Source organism: Hermetia illucens, chromosome 1 (assembly GCF_905115235.1).
Source record: "Hermetia illucens chromosome 1, iHerIll2.2.curated.20191125, whole genome shotgun sequence".
Lineage (NCBI taxonomy): Eukaryota > Metazoa > Arthropoda > Insecta > Diptera > Stratiomyidae > Hermetia > Hermetia illucens.
This window is the reverse complement of record NC_051849.1, coordinates 24,398,736-24,413,332: the sequence shown is the minus strand read 5'-3', so window position 1 is coordinate 24,413,332 and position 14,597 is coordinate 24,398,736. Positions and strand designations below refer to the sequence as shown.

General features: G+C 42.1%; 1 protein-coding gene across 3 annotated transcripts in view; it reads left to right on the top strand.

Moving 5' to 3' along the window:
* The first annotated feature begins 1,216 nt into the window (after positions 1 to 1,216).
* The window catches only part of LOC119646646 (potassium voltage-gated channel subfamily H member 8), a 263,584-nt gene continuing 250,203 nt past the window's right edge, over positions 1,217 to 14,597 (top strand). For all 3 annotated transcript variants that reach the window (XM_038047162.1, XM_038047161.1, XM_038047160.1), the window contains exon 1: positions 1,217 to 1,851. The gene's annotated coding sequence lies outside the window, so the exon portion shown is untranslated. The remainder of the gene's footprint in view (positions 1,852 to 14,597) is intronic.

Sequence of the window (14,597 nt, the reverse complement as noted above, 5' to 3'; positions counted from 1 at the left end):
ACCATCACGGTTCTTGTTGGATAGGTAGAGCCTAACCTGTATCTTAGTGATTCCTACAACGGAAATTTGTAACAACCAGTTTTTTGTGTTTTGTTATAACATTAATCCGTTTTCGATTGCCAAAGGACAGTCGTAGCATCTTTCGTGTTCCATTGAAATACAAATATCTTTTTGCTATTTTACTTTAATCTGAAAAGGAAAGTCCCCAAATTCCATTAACTTTAAGTTTTTTTTTAAAAAATTAAAATGTATTTCCCCTTGCAAGTGTTCAATAAAAATATACTAGCAAAGAAAATATGAAGAGTCCCCTTAACATACTATCAGTACCATTTTGCATACAAAAACGAAAAACTCTTACGTTATCCCGACACAAGATTGCTGCGACCTTCACCTCTTTGCAACATCTCACATTCGGAAAATCAGACATCATTTTGCAAAATCCTTGCCACCACTATTCCCTGTACCATAACTCGAAGCTGCGTGCCTAAAAACATAATTTCCTATTTTCTAGTTGTCACGTGATGACTAGATATTTTCCTGCTAAGAAAAGGCTCCATTTTAAAAGCGCTCCTTGTTCATCCCCCACGCATACCAACACATAGGAATGCTCACATGATGACTCGACAAATCGCATTACACTTCCATCGAATTACTTACTCAATAATAATTGAATAGACACTGGCCACGTAGTTGGACCTGAAATGAAGTTTTCCCACTGTTAGCATGTCGAAACAGCATTTCCCAAAATAAAACCAGAAAATTCCTTGGACATGACCTCCCCCCGTTTCCTTGGACAAATAGCTCAAGAAATGTTAAAGCATACGAGAAAACATGTTAATTCGTTGGCCGACAGCATCTGTTGCTTTCCACAAGAACGCTCAGAGAGCTCCCCCAGCCACTACCGGATCAAGCATGGTCGGTCTCCATGGCTATCCCATTATCTGCGCCCCCAAAGGTTAAGGCCGACGAATTTTCTTATCTGGCATCCGAAAGCTTTCCCTTCCTGCCTGGCCGGATCTAACTCCAAGCGTGAGGTGAAAATTCCCCGCCAAAAATTGAAAAACGCCAGGCAATTCACTATTATGGGGTCGCATGAAAACGAAACATGTCGGGGAAAAGCTTTCAATTTGTAGTTTTTATAGCAGAAAATCTACCCCAAGATAGGTAACCCGACGTGGAGGTTTGCTGGAGCAGTTCCCGTCGAGACAGTTTCAGATTTAGCTGAACGCGGTGAGTTTTCCCGAGAATTTCTTGTAGATCCAATCCGGATGCAAGTGTGATCTCTTCAGAGAGAATTGCATTAGGAAAAATTTAAATAAATGCATTTTCCGTGTTAGCGCCAAAGTTTAAATTCATCTGGAAAATTGGTTGTTTCGATATTTACGGCGTGAATAATTTGGAGCGAGGTAGCTCCAATATTAATGCGGAAATAAAAAGGAAAATTGAAATTAATTAGAAAATCTAAATATCACCATCAGGTGTTTCGTGTCTGTGTTCTCTTTGAGAGATAAAAAAGTGCCGTTTTTTGTTAGTTGATCTAATTAAAAAAAAAATCAAAGAAAGAAAATAAAAAAGTTTAATCCCCTTGCTATCGTCACCGTTGTGCAGCTGGTGTTTCTTAGAAAGGCATGTGTTGTATATAAAAATGTGCTTGAGATGTTAATTATAAATTAATCCAGAAAAAAGGCTATTTTAAATTGAAAAATTAGATACAGTTGAGAAAGTTATATTAAAAAAATATAACAACCTTTTTATTGTGCAAGTTTTTGTGCTTTTTGTGTGAATATCGCAATGGGAGGATAGAATATTGAAGGATTACTTGAGTTTTTAGTCTTCTTAGCAGCAACGCAGGTGAGTGGCTTCAATTTTTCTGTTTATCTACAACTGCCAATAATTATCTTGGTTCGTTTCACGGGGGTTTGCTAATTTTGGAACAATATGGTACTTTTCTGGAATTGGAGTTAGTGTTTTAACTGCAAAAAGCCACCCCAATTATATGGCAGGCGTTGGGTTTCATGACTTTGACCATAATTTTAAACATCATTGATAATAAAAGTAATCATTATTTGGTTTATTATTGCTCCATATAGGCACGGATGAAGCTGAAGTTGCGCATTTTCATTGCATCTTTTGAAACCTAGAAATCCGAAGGGTTGTTACACATGAAGTTGCACCGCAGAGGACCTTTACCTGGTCTGTACCAAAGAGCCCGAAGCATGCAGGTCTTTCTGCGTGACGGTAGTTCTTCAGTATCTTCTTACCTTCATTGTTCCTTTCCTTTTCTATCTCAGGTCTTACTGAGCATTTTTTCTGTTACCCCTAGGATTACTGTGAAAATTGTGGCAAAAAACCTTCTTTTATATTTGGGGGTTCCTGTCGGAAAACAGGGCAGTTCTGTGTAAATGTAGATTTTGAAATTCTGCGTTACCTTCCCTTCAACTGAGGTATCTAGCCAAAGCCCCTTCGTCAGTTCCTTCAGGAATATTTCCAGACCAAGCCAGATGAAAATATACGTCATAGATGGATGTGTGAATACGCTCGGCTTACATAATAAAGGCTGAATACTCTGGGTTCCTGATCATATTGGGTTAGAAGGTAATAAGGCACCGGATGAGCTGCCCATCAATGGAGCAGGTATCAAACTAAACGGATCCTTTTGAAATTGGAAACGGAACGGCTGAGCAAACAATACTGGGAGGGAAGCAGTCCAATGTGCTCTTGAAGGGATAGTAGGTAGGTAGGTATAATTGGCTACTCCGAGAAGCCCAACTAGCACTGTGGTGCGCCGTTCTGATGCGACAAACTCCTAAGACGGTGATTGCTATTATGAGAGCAGGGAGGCGGAGTCCCGCCGCTAAGATCTTCAGAACCAGCCCGTATCATTCACGAAAGAAAGCAGCTCTCCAACCTTGCAGCTAGAAATCTGTCTGAGGTTATAGTGGCCGTGGCTTCGCGACGGGAATCGGATTTCATTCGCCTATCTCGGGATTAATTTGATCAAATAATGCATTCTATAGTATATGTGCCGTAAATTTCGCTGCATACTGAACATTATTGGATGCATTCGGGTGGATAATTTACCTCTTCCGTCAACGCTACTGCGTATGTTGCTGGCAACATGAGCTATAGAAATTCATCGTCAGGTTTGGCGTGACCGGCAAATCGAGAGACAGCTGATGGGCAGAAGAGATCATTTTAGCTGTTGGTGTAGAAGGTTCAAATTTCGGACTTGTGAGAAGTGAGTGTGATTTCACAGTTGTGCTGTTCTTTGTGCCAACAAAACGAGAAGGAGGATTTCGACTGCGAGAAATCACACTTGGGAGTGGATCGAAATCGCAAGATTTTATTGAGAGGTGGTCATTTCGGGGCGAATTTTCTTTTTAGTTTCTATTTTGTAAACATCCCGTATTTTTTTAGATAACTTCACGAAGAGGTGAAAGATTGGTGGTATGCGGAGAATTTTTTCCGGGCAGATCGAAACCGCAAAATTTCTGCAAAAGCAAATATTTATTTCGGATTGCTAAAGATCAGTTATGTCTTCATCCTTTGTAGCCCTCTGATTTCTAGAGGTGTCATAATTGGAGTAGGAAACGGTCTCTTTTTGAAAAGTTATTGTCCGTCACGCGAAAGCATCCACTGTGACTCCAATAAAAATCCCAAAAGAAAACTCGCTGATAAAATTGAAAGAAGATATCCAGCAATGTATTAGGAGGTGGGAAAATCAAGAAAATGAACAGAGAGACTAGTGAAAAGAAAGAAAAGTTGGTTTACATATCAACCGATAGGTTTGTTTTGTTAAAACATTTAAAATAAATTTTCGGGTTTATTCCGTGACCTAAGTTTGAGATATTGAGCCTCGCCTCCAGTGGTTACTATTTATTGAATTAATGGTGCAGACCAAGCCTGTCGGCTGATTGTACAGGGTGCGGCAGCATAACTTCCTTTTTTCAAAACTCAATAAAAACTATTGTATGCATCGGAAAATATTTATTTATTTTTTATAACGTGGGTACATGTCTAAAGTTTTTATTTACATTGTTTTGAAGATCAAATCTGTTAGGTGACGTCCCCCATTCTCCATACATTGCGTAAACCGATTTCTGGCGTTTGTTAGCATAGCAGGTGTTATGTTGGCAATTTCTTCTTGGATGTTGGTCTTCAAATCTTGTAGGGTTCTTGGACGGTTCATATAAACACGGGATTTCAAAAAACCCCATAGAAAAAAAAGCACAAGGGGACAGATCGGGAGAGCGTGCCGGTCATTCCAAATCGCCTCTAATTGAGATAAGGCGCTTTGGAAAGTGTTCCCTCAAAACAGCCATCGATGCTCTTGAAGTGTGTGCTGTTGCACCGTCTTGTTGGAACCAAGTGTCCCCCAAATCCAAATTTTCTAGCCGTGGGAAAAAAAATTCTCTAGCATGTTTACATACCGGTCCGAATTCACTGTCACTGTAACCTCATTTTCCTCGAAAAACCAGGGACCAATAATTCTAGCTGAGGAAATTGCACACCACACTGTGACTTTGGGTGAATGCAAAGGCTTTCGATGCAATTCTCGCGGGTTGGTGTCAGTCCAGGAGCGCATGTTTTGTTTGTTAACCGACCCACACAAATGAAAATGGGCTTCATCGCTAAAAAAAACAATAGCACCCTCGGGAACGACATCAAGAAGAAGCTCACACGCGTTCATCCGAGAATTGAAGTCACGTTCTGAAAGTTCCTGCACTATCGCCGTCTTATAGGGATGAAAATGAAGATCATCACGAAGAATTATTCTCACAGAACGATCGGATAGTCCAAAGGCAGATGCGTGTTTGCACGCAGAACGCCATGGCGATCGCAACATTGACGCTCTCACTGCTTCAATGTTCTCAGGTGATCTAACGGGCCAAGGGACTCCAGTTGTTCCTTTTGTCGCACTTGCAGTTTTTCTGAATGTAGTGACCCATATAACAATTGATTTGCGGTCTGGGACGGGAGCCAACGGGGCTAAATTAAAGCGATTCCGAAATGCACGCTGTGTTGCAATAACCGAACATCCGCTTGAAAAGTAAACCTCAACGGCAAAGGCACGCTCCTCACTATTCCAACGCTTGATGGCGACTCAACCATGTCGGGACAAGCTTTACAGTATCCCCTCTTGAACGAGACCACTAGCGCTCCGCTATGACATCAAATAACTGAGTGGCGCGCATTTTAAAAACGGAAGTTATGCTGCCGCACCCTGTGGTATTTAAGATAACTAAAACGAATTTTAAACATTCAAATCAATACGCAGAGCTGATTCGGTAAGTTTTTAATTTTTTTAATTTTTCTTATCTATTTTTATTTATTATTTTATCTTGATTTATTTATTCATTCATTTATAATTTTGTCATTCTTAATTACCATTTTTATTTTTTTTTATTTATCTATTAATTTAATAATAATGCCTTCATGCAGATCGAGCAGGCGGCGCGAGATCTTGGGCTGCACACTAATGAAGGCAAAAAAATATATTGTGCAACGTCAGCACCAAAAACCAACCCACCAACAACATCAAATCGCACTGGCCAAACGGGAAGAATAAAGACAGGAGACCACAACCTTGAGACCATTGAGAATTTCTCCTTTCTAGGGTCGAAAATCACAACCAATAGCAGCTACCACCATGAAATCCGCGTACGGTTGTTGGCAGCCAACAGAGCCCATTTCAGCTTTCAAAAACTGTTCCACTCGAAACGTCTCACCATAGGGTCGAAAGCTCTTACTGTACAAGACTATGATCTTGCCAGTCCTTATGTATACCTAGGGGGGTTCTTAGCAAGAGGAATTGTGAACTCTTGGCCTTGTTCGAGAGACGAACCCTCTGAAGAATTTTTGGCTCCCTACATGAGGATGGACGATTCCGTAGGCTACATAACGACGAAATCTATGAGAATATTACTATGGCCGTAGAGCTTCGTTGTCCAGCATCCGAGCTTACGTAGTCTGACGGCACTACACGCTACAAGACATTTAATGTGAACGCATAGGTAGAAGTACATTGAAGTTGTAGTATGCTGTCGAATGGAGTGGACAAACATCGGGATCGCTCTTTTACTTTTGTGTACCGCGTCTCTTCAATCGGGCGGCAACTCTATCGGCCGAACCAAAAGCAAATGGCCGAGGAGAACCTCCAAAGTGGTGGCACCGGGCGCTGTATTACATTGGTTTACGGGCCGTGATGCAATAGGCCAATGCTCCAAAGGCCTAATGCACGAGGACTCATATGAAGTGACAATAGGTCACGACACCTTATTATGGGTATACTGTTACTATGGGAACCGGGATAGCCCCTGAATTCGCATACTTCAAGAGAATTCCTGTTGTATATTCGTTCAGCTCGGTTGTTGCGGTTGGCCCCCTAGTGGAAGCTTCATGGGGTTGTTGGTTCCGTTCAAGCGAATAGAGACCACGGGTGCTGTACTCTGTTCAGTAGAGATTTAGGTAAGTCTTACATCCACCAGTATGAATACTGAGCCATGCACGTGGTATAGACTGGTACCGTTGTAGCTTGCTGCAGCGGGGTTCTGATTGTAGTCACAAAATCAATCCGTGTCTTAAGAAGACCGTGGGATCAAATCCCCGAGACAGGTACCCACGTAAAGCACAGAGCCGTTACTGCACTTTCCCACAAGGGAAGCCTTTAAATTACTAGCCAAGTAAAAAGCAGCGCCTCTTCTCTGGCTTGGCCTCTGCGCAAATTTTTCATTTGTCTTACGCTCATGTCCAGGCCACACCTAAAAAAGGACAGAACAAGGCGAGCCCAAAGTTGTTGCCCTTAATATTTCGAAGACTTTTGAGAGCGTATGGCACCCTGCCTTCCTGGCCAAACTTCGCGCATTTGGTCTTGATGGCAAGCTCGTCAAATGAATTGAAGGCTTCCTCAATGACCGTTCCATTCGAGTTATATTGGACGATGTTGAATCAGAACATCATACCCAAAATTCCAGGATACCTCAAGGTACTGTCCTGTCATCCAACCTCTTTCTCATCTTCATTTATGACCTCTTAAGTAACGCTTTCAATCAATTCTACAGCTTTGCTGATGACAGAACCCTTGATTCCGCGTATTTGTTTGATTCGTTGGCTGACTCTCGTCGTAGTACATTTCATGTCAACCGGGAGCGCAAGTTTGAGTCTTTGAATGAGGATATATCGTCTATTATTGTTTGTTCAGTTCAATGTTTCTAAAACACAATGTTGTCTCATTTCAAAAACTTATGTGCTCCCCCCTCCTCACAATCTATTATTGTCGATGGTGGTCGTCCACGGCGCAACAACCGGTATTCGGTCTCGGCCTGTCTTAATAAGGAATTTAAGACATCTCGATTTTGCATCGAGGTCCACCAATACGATATACCTAAAAGCTGTCTGACATTCTGACCTAAGCCTCAATCTTGCCTGGTCTCCATTCTCATCCATACGGATTAAGTGACCTGCCCACCGCAACCGTGTAGGCTACGGAATCAATCAACATACTTGGTATTCACATATCTAGTAAGCTCAGCTGGACCGACCACATCTTCGGCATTGCGACGAGACGTTAGGGGTTTCTGAATCGTTGCAAAAAATATTTTTCACCATTCGACCTAGCACAGATCTACAAGACTCACGTTAGACCTAGACTCGGATACAGGTCTCACATTTAGGCGTGTGCAGGTATAACTGCACTGACAGCTCTTGATAAAGTTCAACGAATGGCGTTTAAACTCATCGGTGATGTGAGAATTACATCACAAATTTTCAGTGGCAAACTATTGCTTTCCTTATGATTTGGTTTTGGAATGTGAGAACGTCGCTCGACGACATGATTGAAGCTTGCCAAAATGCTCGCCTTCCCCAACTTCTACTAGAAATCTTGCGATATAGGCTGGACACTCTTGGATTAACATTGGATTAATGGTACTATGCTATTATACTTTACCAAATCTGCCAGTATTGAACGAAATTCGGTGTTGGATTAATGTTAACTGCATCCACAAGGCGTGCCCTCAAATCTTAGGAACGGCGATATTCCGGTCCAGAATGAGGAACATCTCTATAATACAGTGCTTCGAAACGGCACAGAGGAGATTAGCAAATTAATTCGGCCCAAGAGAGACAAATCAAATCAATTCGGCCCAAGTGACACTGCAATCGTGACCGATAATCAAAACGCAAAGGCATGCTCTCGGAATTTATTATTGTGATAGTTAGAGAGACGGAAGTTGCCGGTAACATTTTGTTGGTAAGGATTGAGTTATCTAATATGAAAATATAGCTTATCATGGTACAATTTGAAATTTCAACCCCAGAGGAATAGAGTGTGGTGAGGGAATATAGGAAAAAAGGAAAGGTCTGTCCTCTCTAACAACATGCGACTGCCACCTTCTCTTAAAAAGTTATAGCGCTTAAAAGTTAGGCTATTTGAATGTCAAAATGATAGGGTTTAACTTTCAATCTTACTCCCGCAAGGTGTGAAAATAGTATGGGACGAGAAACGAACGATTCTCTCTCTCCAACCCGGTAGAGAAATTCTGACGTTCATCCCTCCTTAGAAAGATATGATGCCTCAAATAGGGGTAGAAAGAAGTGGAAGGTCCCTTCTCTTCAATTTCACCGAGAACTGCCGATAGTGCCTCTTGAAAAGTTAGGATAACGGGAAGTGGGGTATACCTTTGGTATTCTCGAAGTATATTATTGAACGAAGGATACTGCCCTGAGCACGGTGTCCTGTTCACTCTTTTGCGAAATATACGACATTCAGGTAGTCTCTTTTCAATGTTAATATTTTTCGAACACAAAAGTCTGCGACGAATCGAGATTCGAACCTGAGGCAATGAGTTCGAAGCGCTGATATTCAATCAACTCGCCCATCGCACAATCGTTAAAAATCTTGGTGTGCATGTGTTGCTTAAAATCGTAAAATTTCCCGTTTCCTATGGTTGGTTACGCTTAGAAGTAATGCAATATCGTCATAGATCAATATCAACTTTCTATAGGGAAGGCAGGGTGAAAATAAGCCCCCAAAGCATTTGGTGGAAAGGTCACACAGAAGAGTGACAAGGAGAGAAAGTTGATAGAGGAAGTGTAGTTAAAGCAAATAAGCCACTCAGATGCTGAGAAAGAAAAAGCTTTAACGAGCAAAACTAAATATGAAAAAATACCTACGAAAATCGGCAATATATCGTCCGCAGTTCCTCTATCAACAAATATGCGGACGTCAATCATATCAGAGCACTCTTATGCTAAAACCGGCGGCTCTAACAGTGACACGAAGACTGACTGTCGCTAGTAAAAAAAAGTAAGGTTACAAAAAAGAACGAACACGCTGACTGACGGTCCAGGGCAGAGGCAACTCATCAGACGCTGCCTCACCTCTGCTCTGGGAGCAGCGTGACCGAAAGTAACCACAGATGGAAATCGCTCCACTTAAATATAGTCTCACACACATAATGGGTACGAACTATATTCAAGTGAAATCCCTCATAAGCCGAGACCTAAACCAGGCCGAAGTAAATTTTTGTTGAGGATACTGGGAATCCTGAGTTCCCACCAACTTAGGGACGGACCGGACCACTTGGGAAGCAACTTACTTCCTCTTTTGTAGTCCACGGACTCATCTTTTTTAAACACAAGTTTTCAAAATTTACTTCGGCTTGATTTAGGTCTGGACTTATGACAGGCTTCCCCCACCTTAGTCGTTCAGCAATATCCTGCACTCTGTCATAGAACCCATTGAAGGTTTCCCATAGTATCACGTACGACAGCTGATCTCGGAATCAAACGCATGAAACAGCATTTTGGAATGTCAAATCTAGGATTCACACGGTAGCGACGCCATATTGTGGCATTTATGATTTAAACTACATGGCTCACTAGTAACAAAGATCCCAACTGACTACGGATTACAAAAGTAAGCGGGGAAGGATCAATTTTTTCGCCAGATTACAGCGACAATGTTAAAAGGTTCAGGTTTGCCAATTCGGACGGAAATGTGTTCTGTACGGGAGGACAAGGAAGGCACACAAACGGCGAGTACCTCAGTGGAGACAGACTGACAGACGCATAATCATCCTTCTATCATATTTTCTGGATATGTATATATATTGCTTTTCTTACGCATTGTACCATGCCAAGCAGAAAGAAACTGCAGTCATGCCATCTCCTCCGACTCGACTTGCCTAACAAATTTATCTTGTCCTATGTTGCTGTCAGGCTCCATGTATCAGGAGTCAGGCACCGAGGTCTTATACCCAACTATGTTACACATAGGCTGAACTTCAGGAAAAACTTCGTTATGGGACTCCCCACCAGAGATTTGTGGAAAATTGACAATGAGTTGTAAGGTTATTGCACCATTTTTCTAACGATAAGTCGAAAATCTCTGGTACTACTTGTTAGTCATTGCCTGCAGATGATGTATACTCCCAACATAGGAGGAGAATTGACCCTTCTTCGGCAAAGCCCTTAGGTGATAATTAATGAGCCGGACGCGTGCAGATTCAGAATCATGGCGATTTGTATGCGCTTGCTTGTCTCTCCGCTAGCCAGGCTCTTGAATCAAGATGTGTTCACTAACACTTAAGCCCTTCAAACCTTCTTATTAAAAATCACATTGCTTTGTACATCGCATAGGCTTTAGACACGTGATTTCTGTAAATAAAGTGTAAGGAGCTGGAATATCTAAACAACACACATTGCTTGGCGTGGGTAGCACAGAGAGAAAGATAGTCGAACTATATTTAGGTGATGGCAGACACGTGCGGTAAATTTCCTCTAATTTTCAATTTTTTATCTTAGCTCTTCCTTCGTGTTTGACGGTAGTCCCCGCTGACGTACGGTAACAATTGAAGTTCATTTCTGACAACTGGTGGCACTCGCAATTCTAGTCAGCAGTGTTATCAAGAAGTTGAATATGAGCATGCTAAATCAAAAGGTAGAAATTACCGTAAAGCATTGATTTAGTAGTGGAAACAACTCTACCCGCTATAAAATGCGGTTAATTGTACCACGCCTAGCGTTACAAAATGCGGTCAATTAACAGAATAGATATAAAAAAATCCGAAAAAGTAAGAATAAAAATTTGACAGTCAAAGTAAGACTGTAAAAATCGAAATAATTTTATACGAAGACCATTCTCGGTGGCCTAGAGCGCAGAGCTGTACCAAAGCCTAAAAAAAGGTGGCAAAACTGAAATGTCCTGGCGATACATCCCCTGTATAAGCCAGCTTGCGAAAGGGGGGAAGCTGGGTCCTACTGAACATTTAAGGCCCTCACTCCCGGGCGAATCTAACCTAACACACAAGCTAAAACTGGAAGTAAAAAAATCTAACTTCTCAAACGCGCGTTGACCCAAAACACTTGGGGCCTAAATATCGCTATCGAGAAGGAAGTTACACGATGAATCACATCCTCAGTCGATGCTTCTTCTACCTGAAACGTTCATAATGCGCGGCCTTTGGCGTTCTGTTTAGGTATCGGCGGGCCATAAAAAGGGAGGATGCCCTCATTAAGATGAGTTACATGGGTAGTTAGAGAGGAAAAGGGGAAGTCTGTTTAGAAGGAGACTTCCCCTTCTGCTCTCTAACTACCCACGAAACTTATATTAACATGCCTTCCTGTTTGGAGAGCACAATTGATAAAACACAAGTTGCAATCTCAATTTGTTTGACCATCAAAGCAAATCTTCTTAATAAAGGAGACACAATGAAGAAATTTGAAATAATAGGAAGACAAGAAGTTCGGACGGGAAATGCCTCATAGCATATGGGCACTGACATTTTTGCAAGACAATAATTTGCGAAGCATAACTCCTAGATAAACATAACAACGCCGGGAGTTTTGTGGCATCCTACACAGGATGGGACATAAAGTTCTATTCTACAAACCGGGATGGAAATGAGGCAAACAAATATTAGCTTTAAAGAGAGCTGTATAATCATCATCATAATCAACAGTGTAACAACCGGTATCCAGTCTAGGCTTACCTTACTAACGAACTCCAGACATCACGGTTTTCCGCTGAGGTCCATAAATTTGACATCACTAAAAGCCATCTAGCGTCCTGACCTACGCCATCGCTCCATCTCAGGCAGGGTCTGCCTCGTCTTCTTTTTCTACCATAGATATTGCCCTTATGGACTTTCCAGACTGGATCATCCTCATCCACACAGATTAAGTGACCCGCCCACCGCGACCTGTTAAGCCTGCTCATAGAAGAATCGTCCATCCTCATCTAAGGGAACAAAAATTCTTGTGCCGAACGCGGCCAAGAGTTCAGGATTTTTCTTGGTAAGAACAAAAGTGTCCGAGAAATATACAAGGATTGACATGATCATTGTCTTGTACAATAAGAGCTTTAACCCTATGATGAGACGTTTCGTGCGAAACAGTTTTTCTAAGCGGAAATAGGCTCTGGTGGCAGTCAACAACCGTGCGCGGATTTCATCATCATAGCTGTTATCGGTTGTGATTTTCGACCCTAGATAGGAGAAGTTTTCAACGGTCTCAAAGCTGTGGTCTCTTGTCTTTATTCTTCCCGTTTGACCAGTGCGGTTTGATGTTGATGTCCCTTTATTTTTTTTGTTTGATTAGTTCGATTCGATGTTGTCGCTTCTGCTGTTTGGAGTTAACCTTGCCACCATGTATTTCGTCTTGCCTTCATTAATGTGTAGCCCAAGATCTCGCACCGATCGCCGATTGCTCAATCCGGATGAACGTAGACTGTACATTTCGGGTTCTTCTTCCCATGATGTCAATAACGTCAGCATAGGCCAGTAGTTGCGCGGATTTAATGAGAATGGTGCTCTTGCCTTGACGTCTGCCTCGCGAATCACTTTGTTCAGGGCCAGGTTAGAGAGGACGCATGATAAGGCATCCCCTTGTCTGAGACCTTTGTTGATGTTGAATGGTCTCGAGAGTGATCATGCTGCTTTTATCTGGCCTCGCACTACGGTCAGGGTCAGCCTGGTCAGTTATAAGCGGCCTTAAAGCCGATGAAAAGATGGTATAACTGTTGGCTATATTCCAACGACTTTTCCATTGATTGCCGCAGAGGGAAAATCTAATCTGTTGCTGATTTACCTGGAGGGTTTCCTAGGTTCTGTGCTCCATCGTGGGTATCAATCCACGTTTCACCCTGTCACCTATACTACCCTTTGGCCGTGTGTGAATTATTTCCAACCAAATTTAAACGGCCTAGGCTAGGCTCAAGCTAAATTTTTGTTTTGGATATGGGGGATCCTAAGTCGATATCCCCAACAACGTCTAATGAGTTACTTCTGCGCTGGACAAAACTGATAGGCTTTCTTTTCTTCCTCCTTCGTGGTTGACGGTAGTCAGTCCGGATGGACACATCCATTCCGCCCTTGTCATATAATGAAACTGTACGTGTCCTTCAGGCCGATGCGTGGATTCGCACCGGAACCTGGAAAACAAGCAAACAACGGAGCATCGCACGAACCTAGCTTAACACAAATGATTAGCTCATGTGGAAATAAATAAAGTTTTATTTCACACAAATCCTCAAAAGACTTAAAATAAAAAAAAATAACGGCTCAATTGCCACTATCCACTTCGTCTACTGCCTCAGATATTCGTAAGGAGCGGTCTTAGTGGTTCACACCCTGCCTCAGCATCCTCAGGCTATAAAAGTGGAGGATGCCTTCGTTAATGTGGTTTTCGCGGGTAGAGAGGAGGGAAAGGTAGGACTTTTGAAAAACACAGCGTACAACTTTAAAAATCAACTACAGAATTGATTGCTAGACTTAGATCTATGCGAGCAGATCTGAAGTTGCACCCAACAGCCACTTACGTTATAGAGCACTGTCCAATGGAGGCCGTCAAGTTCGACGTACCCTACGATTCGCACTAACGAAGTCCTTGTGAAAAACGGAAGGCCTTCATCTACTTCCTTTGCGATTGATCAGCTTAGGCTAGAGCCAGGTGGATAATCGAAAAATCATCTTTAGGCGACCCGAAAAGAAGGGTTTTTATCTTTCGTAAATTCCAGAGGTTTAAGGGGATGACATTTTCAATTGATATTTGACGTTGTAAAAACGTCCGCAACCGGTTATAAACCTGTACAGAAATTCCATACTACACTATTATCCCTTATAGCATTTTGTCTATTGTATTTCCCATCTGCACAGCTTCCATTTACCGAATTCACTACCCCCTATAGTAACACGTTTTATCGGATAAAGCCCTCATTGGAACCAATGACCACAAAGGTCAGCGTCGTTCCTTTTTGTTCCTATCGTACACTCGTAGTCAAGTGGGTGTTTAACTCCCCATTGTATTAAACGAACTATCTATCACACATAGTCCAGTGAGGCCAAACTTCCCAAACAATGACGATTTCATAGTTCCACAACAGATTGCTCCCAGCAATGCCCACGTACTTAAATAATGGAAATCGCATTGGAAATCTCCACAAAACACCCACTTGGAGAGCAAACAAAGCACTACCAAACACTCAACCAAGCTTTAAAATCAATAAAATTTCACGTGCCATTTGCCCGTCCGAAGGATCGTTGATCCTTTTGAATATTGTATATCATATTGCCAAAGAAATCCACCACCGTTTGCAG